Raw genomic sequence first — 6901 nt, 5'->3', positions numbered from 1 at the left:
CCAGATTTGTGTGTACTGCGTACCCACTGTATAGTACTACAGTAGCTTCCAAAGCGGGTATTGAGTAGTGACGAGCGAACAGCTCTGCCCATTTGCTCCGTGGTGCCACGCGTGTCCCCTACCCAGCAACGCTAGATTTTTTTTGGGAAGAGCCTTCTTCGGTACACCCCTCAAAATGTTAGAAAATGCTATTTTCGTCTGTTACTGTATTATTATCATTATACATACTAGTTGAATGCCCGTGCTTCGCCACGGTTCCCTACCTTATGCCTCGTGTAAAAATATTACATGACTCCCTACTTTATGCATAGTGTTACACATATTATACGTGTAGATAACACACGTAAACATTTAAGTACATAAAAAATAATCACATAATATTTAAAATATCTAAAGGTTTCATCACATAATTCAGTGTAATGAGTATAAAATGCAACGACCACCACATTACTACCTATATTATTTATTAAAGCCATGTGCCCGTGGTGCGACTAAAGATATGCTCGCACAACATTAGGAATGTTGTCTTCAACTTCATTTGCAAGGTACTTGAGTATGTGTATCAAAAAAAATCTTTCTCAACTCGTAACCATCCTGCACAAGCAATCTATCGAGTTAGCATGAAACTTTCTTTTCATAAAAATATAAGAATGTGAATATAAGGTACTCACGGTGCAAATTGGATGAACACATCTTTTACCATCCTATGAAAGCATAAAAGTAAATAGTACTAACTAACCAGACAAATTTCTGCAAATAAATGAAAAATATTATTATCTTAGTCATTAGAACAATAATAAAATAAATGTATTATAATGATAACCACAGAAATCACATGTTGGGGCTTGTTGGTATTGAAATACTGTGAGGGTATTTCTGTGGCCAAAAATAAATATCAGATATCCATCCAGTTTGTGCTATTTCAAGAGCATAATTTAGATACAACGAGTACCTTTGTAATTTTAATTGTACCTCTATTTTGATAGAAATTCAGAAAAGGGGTCCAAAATAGATACACGACGCTCATGTTTGTCAATGGTGAACAAGATGAAGTCCCCAACTAATGCGTGTGGCAAATAAATCTGCAAATGGTGACCACTAAAATACATAAATCATGGTAAGAATGGACAAGGGACCTTACACGATGAGATATTATTGTCTATCTTAGATCAACTATGCAAAAGTGTTGCCAACTTATTAATATTTGGTTTTGTGTGCCAACTTGGATGTCATGTACCATAGAGCATCGCTGACTGAAATATAAGAAATAAAGTTCAAAACCATGGCAGTGACAATAACCATGTGAGTATAATAACTTACACAAAATCAGTCCATGTTGTGCACATGAGGCTCTATCAATAATTGTATCTTGCCGCATGCCACTACGTGCACAACCATGTTGAAATTATGCTTGTCCATAGGCCGGTCCATCCTGAGTATGTCTTGAATTTGCTTTAGAGTTAACCCTAGTGGATAAGGTTTGGAGCTTCACACTCATTCTTGCACATGCCCACATACAATATATATACGTATTTATCATCTATAATTGGACACGTAAATACATTTAAATTAAGAAAAATTTAGACATTAATGTGTAAAATAGTGGTCCATTGTTGACTATGGTTGGATAAGAATCCATCGTCGCATGTAAGACATTCTAAATTATCATTAGTCAGCAAGGCATCACCTATGTCCACAACTTGGTATTTCTAGTTGCGGACATGATCGATTCAACAAGAGCAAAATGTTCGGTGGTGCAAACATATGCTGCCATGATATATGTAGGTGTGCCCGATTAATTAGGTAAAACATTATCTAGCAAAAAGGAAAGGAGGATAAGCTGAGCGGAACTAAGTACCTTTTGGAATAATCTTTATGTTCGTTTTTTTGGCTTATTAATTATGTCGTGCAATGATTATTTATGTATGAACCTCATTTGGATTGGTAGAAGTCTTTGAATCAAGGCCCCCTTCCATTAAGATAGCCTTAGGGCCTACGGAGGTGGCTTCTTTTGGAACATCGACATCTATTTCAATATTGTTCATGATCTGCAAAAGCGCAATTTTTAGAAATAAATTGTTAAGATTGGCATATGGTAACATGCTTTAAAAAATATAATCGCTCCTTTGCTTGTGTAAAACTTGATGAATTATTTGTCTATTCCACCAACGGTCGTATCTTAGCATATGTCGATGGGTTCTTTCGAAGCATCTGCAATATCTGTCTCTGGGGCATCCATGATCTACAATAATAAATATATATGTTAAATGAAAATGTGGAGATGGATATTTACGATCTCAGAATAACCAAAACATAATAACTATTAATACAATTTTGTAGGTCTAGCATGTTGGACATGATTGATTATTAGAAGGTAGAGCTGCACACTATCCTGCTTTGGTTCCCTCGCCTTCCTTGCCGCTTTGGCGGCAGGAGGGGAGGGGGTCCTCGTTTCTCCGTTTTGTAGTTAGGATAAGAGCATCTCCAACAAGCGCACTAAAAATTGGTGCGCTATAGGTCGCTGCGACTGCGCTGTAAACATTTGCTGCGCGCTGCTCTAATTTCCCCCCGCCGGACGCTGTATTATACAACGCGTGCTCTGGCGCGTAAAATGTTCCTTCCCCAGACGCTGTATTATACAGCGCACAGCGCGGCGCAAACAACTATTTCGATCATTTTTTATACGAAATAGATCAAATAAAACACGAAAAATTAACTGAAAATACGAAATATATTAGAAAATTCGACGGTACAACGACATTTATTTGAAAACTACCCTAATCTACTCCGAGTCCCAGTTGAAGTCCGACGAGTGGGTGGTGTCGAACACCGGAGTGGATGTCCACTCGAAGGAGGAGGAGGAGAAGGAGGACGAGAGGACGATCGCCGACAGCCCGGGGTCGTTTTTCTTCTCCTCCGCCTTCCTCGCGGCCTTCTCCGCCATCCTCGCCGCCGACGCTGGTCGCGGTCCATCTTCTTCTTCGCCGCCGCCGCCTTCTCCTCCTCCATCTACGCGTAGAACGCCTCCATCGCGGCGACGTCCTCCGGGAACTGCCGCTCCCACTCGAGGCGGAGGCGCTCGTCGCGCTCCGCGATGACGAGCCACTGCTCGAGCTCGCGCTGGCGCCGCTGCTGCTCGCGCGTGACGGCCGGCGACGGTGGCGCGAGCGCCTCCGCCTGCTCCCTCGTCCACACATCATGGAAATTCATTGTGCGGCGGGAGCGGCTGAGGCGCCAGGCGACGGCATCGTAGGCGCACGCCGCCTCGTGCGCCATCTCGAACGTGCCGAGGCGGATGCGTTCCTCGCCAGAGCGGATCTCGGCATCGAAGTGGCCGCTTGGCCGCGCGCGAACGCCGCGGTAGCCGGAGGAGGAGCGACGGCGGGGAGGCATCGCGTCGGCAGAGGTGGATCGGCGGCGCGGGCGCGACGTGGGAGGCAGAGCGATGCGCGAGAAAGTGGAGCGACACGCGTGCGGTGAAGTTTCCGGGGCGGTTGGCATGCGCGCGCGTGGCGTTTATAGCGCGCGTGGCAGCCGAAGAGGCAACTTTCCCGCGCGGGATAGAGCAGAAGCGCGGGCGCGGCAAGAATTCAGCGCGCGCGGCATTTTCGCGCGCCTGCCGGAGGTTCGCGCGGGCTCCCGCTCGGGCCGAATTGGCGGTTTATTTAGTGCGCGCGTCTTTGCCGCGTCCGTTGGAGAGGCTCTAAGGGTTTGTCCGCCGTGGTGTGTCGTTCTAGTGGTGGGAGCGACGTCCGACGAATAAATCTGCCTAATTCTACGGCCACACCAGCCGGCCACCTTCACGGCAATGTCTCGAGTTGATTGCAACATGTGCTTGTCGATTCACTCACGCCGCCTGCGGCCATGCACGCCGCCTGGGTCACTCATGTTGCCTGTCGCCCGTCCTCGGCCAGCTCTCTCACAGCCGCCCCGTCCGTCGGCGTCGAGCCACTCACCGTCGGCCTCCCCACCCTCCGGCGCACGGTTTCGGTTGCCGGCCTCCCTGCCATCCGGCGCGCGGTTCTAACTGACAGCCTCCGCGCCCCCGACGTTGAATCACGCCACCATCGGCCGCACCGTCGCTTCTCCAACGTGACGCCACCGCTTCCGCAGTAGGCGGCGTTCATGCTCCTCCCGTGGGCCTGGACCAGCCCGCTTCGATGATTTTGCTCCTCGTCACCTCCCGCTCCTATGATTGGGCCATGGCGGGCGTCGACGTTCGCTCCAAAGGAGCTTCCCCGCACGTCTTGCGTGGAGGATGGCGACACGGCGCCACTTGCGGGGCCATGTAGGATTGAGACGCTTACCACTTTTGTTTATTGGTGACCGCAGATATTATCGGCTGATCGCCGGGATGTTAATGTGCGGAGACGCCGGAAGCATTTGCTGGAGAATTGTGCGCCGACAACAGCGTCGGAGAGCTGTGCTAGAAGAGCGCCATTGAACTGTGCTCGAAGAGGTGATGCACGTCGAGTAGCTTGACAGGAGCAACTCGACAGGAGCAGCGGCTAGGAGCAGCAGGCGGGCGCGGCTAGGAGCAGCGGGCAGGCACGGAAACGGTGGAATTTTGAATTTTTGTTGAGCTAAGATAGGGATTGTTGTTCCTTATTTGATGCTGGTTGTTACTCTATTTTGCTTCTGCGTGCAATCCCAGAAGAGATTGTTGTTCCTTTTTTTAAGCTGATTGGTTGGCTTTTTTTTTTAAGATTGCGTTGAGATAAATCATCTTGGTAGGCAACGTAGGGGTATTATTGTCCATCCTAAAAATGTGACACCAGGCATTCACCAGTTTGCTTAAGGTTACAAGGATCGGAAATTCAATTCGGATTTTGCTAGAAAGTAGAAACATAGAGTTTTGGGCACTGTTCACCTTCTCTAATTTTTAATGTAAATGGATGTTCGGGTACCGTAGATGTGCGCTTGTTGTCTTTTTCTAATACTCCCTCCGTTCATAAATAGATGTCAACGATTTATTTAAATTTGGATGTATCTATATACTAAATCGTGTCTAGATATATTCAAATTTACACAAATTTTTGGCATCTATTTATGGGTAGAGGTAGTACATACTAATCCCGTGCAAATCGGGTTGCATTAGCTAGTTTGAGATTCAATGATACTAGAATGCGATGGCGCGGCGACACGCCGCGCCCGTGGCATGTAAAAGACATAAAACATGCTACTCCATACAATAATCTAAGACTGAATGTGGTAAGCAAATTATGTTGAATAAGCTGAATGTGGCAGCATGCTTCAGTATAAAACGTCACATACACTTCTGAGCAGAGTGGGCAATGCGGAAGAAACTTAAGCATCCTAAACAAAGTCATAAAGATATGCTGTCACAACTATGGCAGGCAAGGCACAGGTTCAGAAATATAACTCTTAAAGTGACAGTAAACTTTATTCAATTTATTCTATTTTCTCTGAAGGGGAATCGATGTAGTATTATTTGTGAGTGAAACATCCTGAACAACACCCCTGAAAAAAAAAAATACAGCACGACCTGTTTTGAGAGAAAAAGTATTGAAGAATATACAATAGCATTTTGATTAAATGGAAAGAAATGAATAGCAGCATTTTCAATTTGGTAACATATGGGAGTATTTCTTAAAGAGTAGTGATTATACAACATCAATCGGAGGCACTTTACACTATACTATCCTTTTTGAGCTGGCTTCAATGTTACCTTCATCTTTGATCAGAATCAGAAGAGCTGCATAGTTGCGAAGAAACAAAGAAAAATCTTAGGTAATAAAGCAACAACATAGCACCACTGAACGGTCTTCAATAAAAAAAGGATTGAAGTCTAACATCATTTGCTGGAACCTGGAAGCCCATGAGATTGCTCTTTGTACGGTAACATCACAAAAGATGGGAAACACTGCCACAAATGATGTGAACCTCTCTAGCAGTCCGGGAAAAGAAAAAGGGGCATAGCTGATCATTTGCAGATATCTGAAACACTCGCAACATTTCTCCACAGCAACATTCTGTCATTTGCAGGAAACCATCAAATGCAAATATTTGAAACAAAGGGCAAAAAGTTAATACAAATTCATGGAACGCTGGATATCTATGTAATGGAAAAGATGTACACAGCAATAGCCTCTACCACGCTGGACGGCGTGGGCAATAGCGGCCTCCTTACACGCTAGGAGGATGGGAGCACCCTGGGTTGAGCAGGAAGAGCGACACACACGCGGAAAAGAATGCGATGGTGCGGGCGTAGCTAGCCACGGTGACACAGGCGCTCAAAACACCAGGAAGCACGATGGTGAGGGCCTCGGCGGAAGGCACATCTTCTTCTTGACCTCACGTTTCCCTTTTTATACACATGTACTGGAAATGTGTGAGTATGCAGAGATGCAAAAAAAGAGCCAAAAAGAAAGAGAAAATGCTACCTATATCTTGCTATCCAGCCATGTAGCACATCGTATACTATTCTTCATGCTTTGTAGAAGACCTTATGTATCAACTCCTCAGGGATTCTCCTGCATCTGTAAAGAGTTGGTTCAGTTCCTGTGAATACACAATCATTTCTACAGGACCAGACACTCTACCACCAATGCAATAGTTTCCATAGGAAAGGGACAACCATCAAATTCATAATGTTGCTGTAAATAGAATACATAGCTGTGAAATCTGAACACAGATAGATATTCCCAACATTTCCACTGAAACTAACGTACAAAGAATAATTTATCCCATGTTTCTATTTTGAGTGCATTGCGCAAAATAAACTCATGTACTGAATGTGTTTGAGTTGGCTGCATCATTTCCATAGCCGCCAAAAATTGTAAGGATAATAATGTACAATGATAATTTACCAAACTTAGGGGTGCTAAAACCACTTCACCATTTATGAGGTGAAGTTTCCATCTCATCAGTAAGGACACTT

The 6901-nt window shown here is 45.1% G+C and overlaps 1 long non-coding RNA gene across 1 annotated transcript; it reads right to left on the bottom strand.

Annotated features, from left to right (window-relative positions):
* Positions 1 to 5957: 5957 nt before the first annotated feature.
* Positions 5958 to 6317, bottom strand: LOC124649694. Its single transcript, XR_006986764.1, has 2 exons — positions 6116 to 6317; positions 5958 to 5993 (listed from the first exon to the last, which is right to left on the bottom strand). It is a non-coding gene; the product is annotated as an uncharacterized LOC124649694 (long non-coding RNA).
* Between the last annotated feature and the right edge of the window lie 584 nt (positions 6318 to 6901).

This window comes from Lolium rigidum, chromosome 4, assembly GCF_022539505.1.
Source record: "Lolium rigidum isolate FL_2022 chromosome 4, APGP_CSIRO_Lrig_0.1, whole genome shotgun sequence".
Taxonomy (NCBI): domain Eukaryota; kingdom Viridiplantae; phylum Streptophyta; class Magnoliopsida; order Poales; family Poaceae; genus Lolium; species Lolium rigidum.
This window is presented reverse-complemented; position numbering and strand designations above follow the sequence as displayed.